Genomic DNA, 13,653 nt, shown 5'->3' on the forward strand with positions numbered 1-13,653 from the left:
CCCGGTTTGCGACAGTACCCCTGTGCACTGCATCATCTCTAGCTCCTGAGTCCTCTGTGCACTATTTGCAAGAATCCTTCGTGCACAGCGTGGCCCAGGTCCCCAGCATTCCATCCTGCTATACACTACTCGCTGAGTTGTTCTCTGGCGGTGTGGGACCTTCTTTTGTAGTGCTGCAGCAACCGCAATTTGCACCTTCTTTGTCCCCATGTCCTGGGACTCCCGTGGGTGCTGCCTGGTCATCTGTGGGTTCTCTCCAGTGTTGGGAGCCCCCTCTGCCTCCTCAGTCTGAGTTGAGGCGCCCAGGTCCCTCCTGGGTCCAGGCAGTGCCATTTTGACGCAAACCACGAGATTGCTTGAACCAAGGCTTGTTGGACGAATCCAGCGCTGCAACTCACCTGCTTCCAACATCTGGACATGGGACATCTCTGGGACATGGGGCATCATGCAGGAACCCACAGCCATCTTCTTTAGTGCTCTTCATAGATCTTCAGGTCCAGGCATCCACCATTTGTTGCTTGCAGTCTTGCTTGATTCTTGCAATAACTATTATCACAACTTGTAGTGTGTCCTGAGGAAACTTGCAGTTCTTTACTCTGACTTTCCTGGGCTCCAGTTTGGGGTATTTTACTCACCTTTGTGGTTTTCTTACACTCCCAGCGCCCCTCTACACACTACAGTTGCCTAGGTGGGAATTTGTGATTCGCATTCCACTTTCTTAGTATATGGTTTGTGTTGCCCCTAGGCCTATTGCGTTCTATTGTGTTCTATTGTGTTTTCTACTATTTGCACTATTCTGTGACTATTTACTTACCTAATTTTGATCTCTAGTGTATATATTGAGTATAATACTTACCTCCAGAAGGAGTATTGCCTCTAAGATATTTTTGGCCTTGTGTCACTAAAGTAAAGTACCTTTATTTTTGGTTTCACTGAGTGTTGTCTTTTATTGTGTATAAGTACTGTGTAACTATAGTGGTATTGCAGGAGCTTTGCATGTCTCCTAGTTCAGCCTAAGCTGCTCTGCTACATCTACCTCTAACAGCCTAAGCTACTAGAACACTGTCTATATTTCACTAATAAGGGATAACTGAACCTGGTATTAGGTATAAGTACCCAGGGTACCCACTACAATCCAGGCCTGCTTCCTACAAATGTGGATTTATTCCAGGCAGGAGCATGTGCCAGTGTATACAGCGGGTACAGGAAGCACTATCGCAGACTGAGAGACTGGAGGGTGGGTTGCCACTTCTTCTGGTAGACTTTCATAAGGCGTTTGAGACCCTGGCTTGGAACTTTCTCGAGGAGGTCCTAGTGCGAATGGGTTTCAGCCCCACATTCAGGAAAATGATCTATCTTCTCTACAGTGACCCCTTGGCGCAGGTGCACCTCAATGGTAGTATGTCAGACCCCTTCCCGATCAGACTGGGGATGCATATCAGGGTTGCCTCCTCTCCCCCCTGCTATTTGCCCAGGCCTTCGAGCCACTGGCCTGCCTCCTGCGTGGTGATCCACTCATCAGTGGCTGGAGGTGGGGAAACGGCCGTGAAAACCAGGTGTCCCTGTACGCGGACAACATCTTGGTGTTTCTGGGGGAGCCCCAGAACTCCGGGCCTCGTTGCCTTGAGCTCTTGCAATTATATGGCGAGGCCTCTGGGCTGCGTTTAAACCCTAGGAAGTCACTTTTGGTGGAAGCGAGTTGAGGATTGGGGCCCAGATATACTGGTGAAACGTAATGCATTTGAATACCTGAGGATTCATCTCTCCCCGCTCACAGACCTGGATTGACAAATAATCTTTCATCCCCTGTCCCGCGCCCCACAGGGAGACCTGACCTGGTGGCACCACCTGCCACTGGGCTGCATTGCCCTCTTCACAATTATTTGCCTCCCCGCTACTTGTATGTCCTGACAAACTTTCTATACCTGATACCCCGTGCCTGGTTCAAATCTCTCACTTCCAAGCTGACCTCCTTTTTCTGGGTGGGAGGGCGACATCGTGTGGCCTTTAGTACCGCACGGAATTTGCCTTACAAGGGCGGAATTGGAATAGCAGATCTTTACATCTATTATCTGGCGGCTCAGTTGGTACTGGTTAACAAGTGGTCAATGGGGGATGGGAGGACCCTGCCAATTGTCTGGAGCTCTAATACCTGGGGTTTGATGACCTATTGGGACTGCTGTATGGTGATTCGGTTCCCCGGGAGATCCCGGAGTGTGCACATGTGGCAGTATGGTGCTGGAGGGCGGCAGACTGGGTGGGACAGGCCCCTTACGAAAATGACGCCTCTGTGGCAGGGCACATGGCTGCGACAAATGTCCAGGTTGGAGGGCTTTCAACAAAGGGATGTGAATGGGATTACATATCTGAGGGATGTATATAGTGGTGATCGCTTGATGTCGTTCCAGAAATTGAAGGAACACTATGCCTTGGCCAATATGTTTCCTTTAGATGCGTCATGCCCTGAGGGTCCACCTGTCGCTCGGCCTGTCCCTTCCTGACAATAGCCCCCTTCAGGCAAAAATTCTTATGGGACGCCTGGGGAAGGGCACCATCACCCAAGTTTACCGCTTGTTGCTCACTAATGCATCAGATGGCTTTGCTGGACTGTGGGTGAGGTGGGCGGCCTGGGTGAGCGAGCTGGATGAGGATGACTGAGGGAGGCGTACTTTACACCATATCTGCAAGGTTGAGGATGGTGCAGCTAAATTATTTCCACATGATGTACTTGTCCCCATTGTGCATGCAACAAAAGTGTCCCGGCGACCACTTTAGGCTGCCTGCGATGTGGTCACATAGAAGCGCATCTACTGCACGTGGCATGGGAGTGTTTGAGAGTGCGTCCCTTCTGGGTGGGGGTTGGGCAGGAAATCTCTGAGGTTCTGGGGCACTCAATTGAATTGACAGCCAAGGTGGCACTGCTGGGCCTTCTGAAAGAGTTGGAGGGCCAAGATCAGATCGAATATCCGTGGCAGTCGCATGCCTGGTACTCAAAAGAGACATTGCACACCTATGGAGGAGACCGGAGGCGCTGTCGATCTCGAGATGGCGAGCAGGGGTTGACCGATGCTCCCAACTAGAAAAGCCGATTTACGAGGCATGGGACTGACCTCGGATATACGAAACAATATGGGGTTTGGCGCAGTATAACTATGTTTTGGTCCAAACAGAGGGGTGTGATGTCAAAGGTCAGCTGTAAGATTAGTTAGTAACAACATGCTACAATTGATTGTGCTGGTATGGTCTCACTGTTATGTTTTATGTTTAAATGAAATAAACATTGGTTATAAAAAAAATGATTAGAAGAGAGGAGGAAGCAAGATGAATTATACAACAGTACAACATTTCAGGTAGAAGAACCAGCAATCTCCATTGAAGCTGCAGAATTTGTCTGCAGGAATCTCCTCAGTTTTGAAGTGTCATCAAAAGTTTATGACTTTAAAAGTACAGGCCTGGAGTGAGCCAAAGAATGCACCCAAGGATCGCAATGACGGATGAAAAGAAAGAAAATCCTTCCATCTGTCTGCTGTTGATTTAGTTCCTGCGTGAAGAAGATCTTGGAACCAGACTAGAGTACTTGTTTTTTAGATTTTGCTGCTTGTAGGACATTGAGGAGATCAGTATATTCTAGGAATAAAATAATAATGTCTCTGGGTTTAAGTGAAGGGGTAGGTGTAAGAGACTTATGACTAAGCCTAGGGGCCCTTTGAATATTAAGGGCCGCTGACTTGGATAGATCCAAAAGCTGTGGTAAGAAGTTTGTGAAGAAAGAGACAGGATCCCTGCCTTTAATCTCTTCTGAGAGACCATAAATTATTACAGCGATTTCTGTATTATAAATTCTCAGCATGCTTTTTAAGTGCCTGGATTCCTTTCTGCATAGAAGATATTTATGAGGTTTATTCTGGAAGGTCACTGATACATTGTTCAGCTTACCTAAGATGAGAGTGCATAGTAGACCGTTTTCCATCCAAAGCTTGCATTCTAGTATTAATTTCCTGTACAAAAGGATGCAAAGCATGTATTTTTTCTAGCAAAATCTCCTTAGAGCTAGACAAAGAGCTTTTATTTGGAGAAGGTGGGTCATGCTTGAGTCGTTTTGGTGAGCCAGTTGTTTGAGGTTTTAAAGTAAACGTTAGTTTAGGTATGGCTGAAGGCGTTTGAGAGATGGGCAACCATTGGAGATAATTTATGATTCAATTTTAACTTGTGCGTTTTTCCCATAAAGTAGTCTGGCATGAAGAAGGAAAAATGAAGATTCAATATTATATGCCACCAAGTTGGATCAAAGGAGCTGATATGCCAAAGCAGGCAAAAAGCAGGAATTCCAAAATGTCCTATAGGAGGAAGGGCTAGAAAAAAATAAAAAGCTTTCAAAGCTCCACAGCATAAAAGGTAAAAAAAATAACAAAATGTAATTTGGAATGAGCATTTGGTCATAATATCTGGAATAGGGCGGGAGCGTTTGGGCCAGAAGAGGACGGTCTGGGGTAGGATAGGCTGGGGGAGTGTCTTAGGGGTTAGTATTAAAGGGGGTGGGGGTGGGACGATTGGCCTCTTCGGCGCGGGCTGTCAACCTGCGCGAAGGTTGGTCGATCATGGGAGAGGGTAGGAAGTTTTTTTCATTCGGTATTAAACATATAAAATCATGGCCGCAGGCGAAGCCGACTGAGGAGACCTTCTCAGTCCTGGTGTCCTTGACCTGGCCTGGGTAGGCAAATGGTGGTATATGGTGGTAGTGGTACGAACAGCTTGTAAATTAAATGTCACTAGTGGACTGCAGCACCAATTGTTCCATCCACTATAGTGCCAGTGCAAACATGACTGCAGGCCTGCGGTTTGTAGACTGGCTTTTGCAGTATTTAATTGCAAATCTGACTAGTCGAAATTAATACCTTTTGTGATGTCCAAAACATGATTTTTTAGTATTTATAAGTCACCTTGTGTAGGTGTAAGAAGAAAAGTTTTTGGATTTATAATTTTGTGCATTATTAAAAATGAGCAAAATGCAATTTTACACCTCATTTCACATGTATTGGATGATTTAATATTAATTGCTTTTGAAACGAGTTTTCTATGAAGTGTAGAAGTATATTTTGTTAATGAATATTAACTCGGTCTGTGTTAATGCCATCTTGAGTAAGATAGAAGTCATTTCTGTCACTCACCCTGTGCTTTCCTCCGGCACATTCTGCCCCCACAAGCTTCACAGCGCAAAGTCAAAGTCTAATGTACAAGGATATTCACATTGTTATTCTTGTGGTGTTTATAGTGAATTTCACTAATTCAACTGTAACTTGCAACCTGTTGCTGTATCTTCTGTTTCTTCAATGAGACCTATTCAATTACATAACGTGATACTATAAATGCATCTTGGTCTGTTTGAACATCTGCAAAAGACATTAGCACAGAGGGTGTTGAATAATTATTCATATAGTGGTCATATAGTGGTCTAGAGTTTAGGTGTTAAGGTAATGTGACATTTATTTTTATTATGTGCTGACTTGGTGAAGAAATGATGAGGTCGTTCACACCACAATGAAAATGCAAAAATCCTCATTTGCTGTTCAAGAATTGTGTACTGTCTTTTAACGGTTCCATTGGCCATGTATGATATGCCACTCAGTAGCTCATAGAAATTTGCATGTTCTTGCAGAACTGGTTGAAAGTATCACATGAATGACACCACTTCCTTTCTGGCTTTTGCAGTTCTCTGTGTGTATATTAGTATCAATTGGGGGAAGGCCTGAGTAGCACAGGCTACTCTTGGGTTGCCTCTTGATATCTTTAGGATTGCCCCTACTACCCTAGTTATCATGTGTCACAAATGCAGCTACAAGCATAGAAATTGAATAGCACTCTTGGAGACACATTGTTTTTGGTAGGTCACAGTCCTTTCCCTTACTTTAGCATGATAGAAAGAAATATGAAGTCGCTTAGAGGCAATGTGTGTGACTCACTGCAAACATCATAATGTATTTAATGAGTCAAAGGGTACATAATGTCACTTCCGCTATCTTTGACTGTAATGACCTCATGCATCCATCATGATGATTTTGCTTCCATACATTTTAAGTGGGAGAAGTAAAGCCGCAAGTGTCAGTGATACTGGCTAAACCACCTTGACTGGCTGAAATTGTCACACATGTTTCTTGCCACTTAATTACTTTGTGGTTTAGCAGCTGCTGCTCATTCTGCAAAATAGCCTTGGGCCAGTAGCATTTAAGCAGGGCCACTGGAATGGGAAATGGATTGTGTGGCCACATTGATTTTCGCATTATTGTAGATTTTCCGCTTGTGCCACCTAATCCGTCATCTGCTGCATAATTTGCAGATTTTAGCAAAACAATGTGTTCCTAGCTCAACCGGTTCAAAAGTTACTAAAACGCAGCAACACATGTTGCTGCGCAGTGGAAGGCCCTTTGCAAAGGTTGGCTGGTCACAGTTATGTATCTTATTGCAGCAGCGGCCTCCGGCAATAACGCTCGGTGGGGCAGGGGGCGTTTTGCACTGGGTGGGAATATTAATAATAAAAAAAAATATTACAATTACCTGACGCATGCCGCCTTGGTGTTCCTCATCGCCTCAGTGCTTCTCTGCTTCTTCTCTCCCCACCCAATCCAGATGCTTCTCTCAAGCACAAGAGAACCGCCTGGATTGGTCTGAGTGGGCTGAAATGCCGCTCAGCTGGGGACTGGGAGCCTGCACTGGCTCTTCACCCAGTCTGTGCAACACAGCCCGGGTGGAGAGTTCTAAATGCGCATGTCGGTTGGCTGGCCTAGGATGGCCGTCAAAACCAACATGTGCACTTAGAGTGCACACGACTCCTCCTCCCCTTGTGATGAGGATGGCCCGCCCTATACTAGGCAGACTGGCCAAGGAGGATGCTAAAAAATAAAATGATAATACAATAGTTGAATTATCATTTTATGTTTTTGCTGCCTTTCCGCAGGTGGGCAATGCTCCTCTGCCATAGCGGAGGGGCCGCCCCTGTCTTATTGCTAGATTTAGGTGTTAAACTGTTACTAATGAATTGCAACTATTAACCAGACAGTGTTAACAAGTTTCAAAATGACAAAATAATGAAGTGATATTATCACAAAATGTGTCGCATAATGCCCCATAATTTTACTTTTTCGTCGCATAATTCGACTCTCCCCGCAGCATAATTTCAGTGGCCCTGCGTATAAGTGACCCTTAAGCATTCACGTCACAGAAATGCTTTGTCGGACTCCGAGTTCCAGGCAGCTACGGCTGGATGAAGGGTATGCTTCGGTCAAGTTTCCGAGCTCAAACCCTTGGCTGAACTCGTGTGTGGCTGATGTAATTTGGGAAGCACGTGTGCGCAAAGCTGCCGTGAACTGTGCACGAGGGGCTCGCTGAAGGGGAAAACAGGCAGTCGAAGGGAAGCTGGTTTCAGGCCCCAGAAATAGACCAGGAGGAGAAGAAGCCAACGAGACAGATGTAAAAAAATGAAAGAGAAAAAACATTAAAAAATGGGTAACCGGCTGGTCAGTTCAAGTTTGCCACCTGGCTGTTTTTTTACCAGCCTGGCCTGAATGTTTAAGTCCAGGCATGTAAAAATACCAGAAAAAGCACTGAAATTCAGTACATTTCCCTTCTGAAGCATTAGCTTAAAATAGCAAACGCATAAAGAAAACAACTAAAAAGTATTTGAGGGCTGTCTAAATCCTTTCAGAATTATTATTAGAGGGAACTGGGGCATTTGCCATGTTACAGAAGAATTATGATACTTTTACACCAATTATTTTTTATCCGAATGCTCTTGGCTGTTACAGAATAATAAAAACATAAACAAATGGCTGGTATTTTTGTTTAAGAAAAGTGGCAACCCTACATCCCTATGGTTTATTTAACCCTTAACGCGTTCCTGATTCTCAATGTTTTCTTCTAATTTGATGAGTTTTGGGGAATAATCTGGTTTAAGGTTGTGAGCAGCTAAAGACTAAAGGCCTCATTGTAGGATTGTTTGTAATTCCGATGGGCCCCTTAGGAAATGTGAGACGTTTGGGAAAAACGCTGATTTGTTCTGTGCCAACTGGAGATGAAATCCCTACTGGTGAACCTTTGGAACAAACTGAAAAAATACTGAGTAATCTTATCATGTATTTTCAATTTCATTGATCATTTCTAAGGTCACTCTTACCATACCACTTGTAATCTCTTGGCAGCTCCACATCTCCGGAGTTACCAGCAACCCCTGTATTGGCTACTTGGGAGGGGCAGAGAGCATAGTTACTCCGAGAGTTACGATGTCACTATTAATGAGGGTCTCAATAAACATTAGGGAAACCAACTGCCTTGCTGAACAGCCTACCCCAAACCCTATATATAAATAAATGCGTATATATATATATATATATATATATATATATATATATATATTCGTTTTAAGAGGGCAGCATTCACCCTTATGAGGCCTCTTGGTGCATTAGACAGATAGTGATTGTTAGCCAACCAGTTCAGTAAATGAGGGAAATCCTACCAGATCCCAGAGCTGGAGCTACCATTGAGCTGTATCGGCTGGACCAAGTGAAATATGCTGAATTTGTCTTGGTGTAATATGCAGACACTTGGGCACCTTGAGTAGGCCCCCACAATTGTCAGCTCTCCTTTGGAGCAGAAACCTGCAAGCAGTGAAGGAACTTTCTTATTTTTCCTTCAAACTGATCCCAAAACAAAGACTTGATTTTAAGGGTCATCAGCCCTTCTTCTGTTCAAAAAATCAACTTGGCTGGGAGTTATCTGAAGCATAATACCTAGACGCCAATACGATGGAGGGAAACAAAGACACACAGCTTGTTATCACTTTACAAATATTTAAGTAAAGCAATATTTTGGAGGCAGGTTTTTGACTTTTTTACCTTCTGTATTTAATGGATATGCATGCATTCTAAGAATGTAAGGTGTATCTGTGTTTTTGAGTAATTATATAATGATTTAAATAGCATTTACTAATTAATTTTTTATGTAATTCTTGTATAGCACTACTCGTCGCCACATAGGATGACAGAGGGCTTTACATCTCACACACAAACAATAATTCATACTGGTTTGTAAATCAATGTACTTAAAACAAGGCAAAGAGGGTTATAAGGTGTAAGAGTCACATATCATCCATATGTGTAAGAATTATCTACTAAGAGTGCATGGTTGGGAGAAACATAAAGGGCTTCATTAGGACTTTAGCGGTCTTTTCTTAAGGCGGCCTCTGTGGCGGCAACCAAAAGACCACCATGTTGGCAGTATTCTGACCGTCGTATTAAGAGTCACACTGAAGACTGTCAAAAAACAGCCACAAATCTGAGACTGCCAGGACACTGGAGGGTGGGAAACAGGCAGTTTCATCATCAGCATCGCCAGCCCAATAACCTTCCACCCATCAGATTACGACCCACAAATCACCACAGCGGTTCTTCTGTAGTGGAAAACCATTGGCGGTCCGTGTCGCTACGCCCAAAAACTCACCTCAGAGAGAACACACCACCACATTGGACAGTTCGAATACCCCACACCTGACACACATAAACACACCAGAAACACCTACGCACTGCACTATATGCCACACCCCTACACAACCCACAATCCTTTGTGACACAAACCACATACAGAGACAGTGAGGACCCACCAAATTATTACTCAGCACTTATACACCATAGGCACGTATACACTTCACACTCAACATACCCCACACAACTGCACGATCAACACTACTGCACACAAACACCATAACCAACCACCCCCACCCCCACCCCACCAAGCACCTTACACTGCACCCTTACACACACAACACCCACGCCCACAGCACAACCACCATGTCCTGTCAAAAGCACCCACGCTTCACAGACGAGTTGAGGGTCATGGTCGATGAAATCATCAGGGTAGAGCCACAACTTTTTGGAGCACAGGTACAGCAAACATCCATTGCCAGAAAATTGAGTTATGGCAGAGAATAGTCAACAAGGTCAACTCAGTGGGCAACCATTCACGCACAAGGGAGGACATCAGGAAGAGGTATAACGACCTACGGAGAAAGGTGCGTTCCATGACATCGAGACAACAAATTGCTGTGCTGAAGACTGGAGGTGGGCCCCCACTTCCTCCCCCAGAGTTCACATCATAGGAGAAGAAGGTCTTGGACATCCTGCATCCAGAGGGTCTGACTGGAGTACACAGAGGACTAGACTCTGGTAAGTAATTAACACTCCCCTGGCACAAAATTGTCTGGTCCTCACCACCCAATCACTCGACAATTCACCCAATCTTCCATTATACCTCCCACCCAATCACCTAATGCCCCTCTCCTGCATGCCACACCACCACCCAGCCCCAATGCCCAAACAGTCCTTGTCAAGTGCCCAGATAGCACTGCCAATCATAATAACTACACCAACTGGATGCTTCAACTGAGGACCACTACATGGCAATGACAGCAACGTTATGGCACAACACAATGCCAAATAACACCAAACACAGACACAGCAGTGTCACTAAACCTAAGGGACACTTATCCAGATCAACAACCCTGAAATTGACTGATCATGGGCAAGAAAGAAGGTATACTCCATGCACAACATGTACAGACAGGACAAGCAATCTTGCATACACATATACCCTCTTCCCACTTGGACACCATGCTGCAATGTACAGCCATACCCACTCACAGCTAGCAAGCCTGAATTACCACCTGCTAACAGGGCACACCTGTCATGTGAACCATCACACAGGAACATAACCCACCCACCGAGCTAAAGTTACCAAGCCTGACCGACAACAACCACTATGGAGCATGGTACATATGTCACCATCCACTATCTACAAACTGTTTTAACAGTGCTGTACCTGTCATTGCCATTGCTGGGAAACAAGCCATGCCACTGTATGCATCAAACAAAGACACAACCATTCATACCTCCACCATTTAACCCTCTTTCACTCCATCCACAGGTACTCCTGTCAGTGCCACCATGGAGAGGATACCAGAGGCTGCCAGCCCTCCTCAGGATGAAGGCCCCAGTGAGGACAACGCCACTGGATGTCAGGACAGTGACGACCTACCTGGCCCATCTGGGACACCTGCTCAGTCCACAACTCCCTGCCTCACCCTGCCCACATCAAACCGCCCAACCCCACCCTGTGGCACAAACATCACAGCCAACCCTGTGTCCCAAAGCCTGTTCAAACTATAGTGTTTCCCACAGCACAGGGTCCTGAGTCAACCCCTCACACCCAAGACAATGAAGGTCCTGCTGACACTGGGATTGGGCATACCGTTCAAGGGACACTGGTGTGTGGGGGTAGGGTGTGTTGGGAGGGAAACCTGTGGACTAGAGGACAGGACATCCAAGGCCACCTGACCAGGAAGCCATCTCCCAACTCCTGGGAGCATATCAACAAGCCTAGGACAGGTTGGGCCAGATCATTAGCATGTTGGGGGAAAATTGAAGGCTGCAGTGGGAATACTACCAGGAGGTCAAGCAGCAGTGGCAAGCCCACAATGCCACCATGGCCTCCATTGCAGGGGTGCTCAGGGACATTAACACTCTTTGTGCTTCCTCCACCCACCAGCAGGCTCCTTCCACTAGCCACATCACATCTGAGCCCTCAACATCTGCAGCAGCTAGTGGAATGGAGGCACTACTCGGGAAACACAGCCCTCAGGCACCCCTCCGTCTGTAGCTGAAGAACCCCCAGAAAACATGGACATCCACCCAGACATCCAGCTGGAACAGATGCCAAGACAAAACCCACTGCCAGGAAGTGACTCTCTTCTGATTTTTCTCCCATGTGTGCCACTGAGACACCATGTTGACTGTTCAATTACATTTCTCAATTTTACCAAGGCCCTTGGACACTCAACCTGTGATGCCTACAGCTGTGCCACCTACTCTGATGATTTCATCCACCATGACCCCACTAATCACCTTTTGGACAATGAATGCACAATAACACTGTAGATCTCAGCAAATCCAGATGGGTCTTTATTTGTACATGTACCAATGTTTGGTCAGCACAATGTTATGTGGGTATGGCACCCCTAAAACAACAGGCAGTATAATGGACAACAGAGGGAGGTATCTTCTGCAGGAGACACAGTTCAACAGACATGTCCCAGGGCATATGTAAGGGAGACACACCATATCATATCCACTTATCCAACCTGCAAAAACCATGACAGAGACTTCCATCAGGATAGTAGGCACGGTGGCACACAAAGCACATATGCAGTTCATAGTTGTCGTGCCCACTTCTACATCACCAGTCTCAGGAAATGCACCACAAAACACTGTAGCTGGCACCAGTCATGGGCAAAACTCTACTCTTTAAACAGTTACCACAGGCTAATGATCATGAATGCTTCAAGGAATAGGCAGGAGAGGCAAAGATTCACAGTACACAGTTCCTCGCTGGAATGACATGTGAACAGGAGAATACAGGACACATAGAACAATACAGGCCCCATAGAAGATGTGATACTTGCAAGCTACATAGAGTACACATGTTAGAGATGAGACATTTTAACTCTGCATCTTACATGCAATCAGTCACCTCCCACATAACACACATAGGGATAGGACCACATTACACCACCATTGATGATCCAAATCGGGGGGTCATTGACACCAATCAATATGGAAACACAACACTTGCATATACACACACACAACATACCTGTATGTTACTGGAACTACTGATTGATGAGCTCTGTCCTAGAGTCAGCTGCACCTTCTTCATCTGCCTCATCATCACTTTCCATGTCTGCATCACCAGCCACTGGTCCAGCTGCCTCATCATCATCAGCTAGTAATGGTATCTGACGTCTCAGGGTTACATTTTTGAGCATGAGGCAGGCAACTACGACCTGGGGTACCGTTTGGTGACTGTAGAGGAGGCCACCTCCTGAGTCATCCCGGAACCTGAATCTGGCCTTCAGTAGGCCAAATGTCCTTTCAATTACATACCTTGTCCTGCTGTGGGCCTCATTGAAACGGAGTTCTGCTTCTGTGGCAGGGTACCTCACTAGTGTCAACAGCCAGGGAAGGTTAGGATAGCCAGAGTCACCTGTGTGCACAAATGTGGGACCTGTTACAATACACAGGGAAGAATGTGATGACAGGTGTGATAGCAGAAATGCATCTCCAAGTGCATACTTACCAATGAGCCAAGCCCTTGCCCTCTATAGACGTGCCATCATGTGGGGGACATTGCTGTTCCTCAGAATGAAGGAGTCATGCACAGATCCTGGAAACTTGGCAGTCACTTGGGAGATGTACTTGTATGCCACACACACCATCTGAACATTGATGGAGTGGCAGATACACCCGTTCATTTGCACTGGGAGTGACCAAAGCTATATGGGTGCCAACTATTGCCCCTATCACATGAGGGATGTGTCCCATATCATAGAAGTCTGCCTTCACATAGGCCAAATCCGCACATTGAGGGTACCTGATGTAGCTGTCCAGGTGTTTCAAGAAAGCACACAGTACATCCTTGAACACAAGACTGAACATGGGCTGTGACATCCCTGCTGGCAAGCCCACTGTATTCTGAAAGGAGCCTGTGGCAATTAAAGTGTAGCACTGTCAAAACTTGGACTTGGGAGGGATGGCATAGGGATTAGGTATTGCA

The sequence above is a fragment of the Pleurodeles waltl genome, chromosome 7 (assembly GCF_031143425.1).
Source record: "Pleurodeles waltl isolate 20211129_DDA chromosome 7, aPleWal1.hap1.20221129, whole genome shotgun sequence".
Classification (NCBI taxonomy): domain Eukaryota; kingdom Metazoa; phylum Chordata; class Amphibia; order Caudata; family Salamandridae; genus Pleurodeles; species Pleurodeles waltl.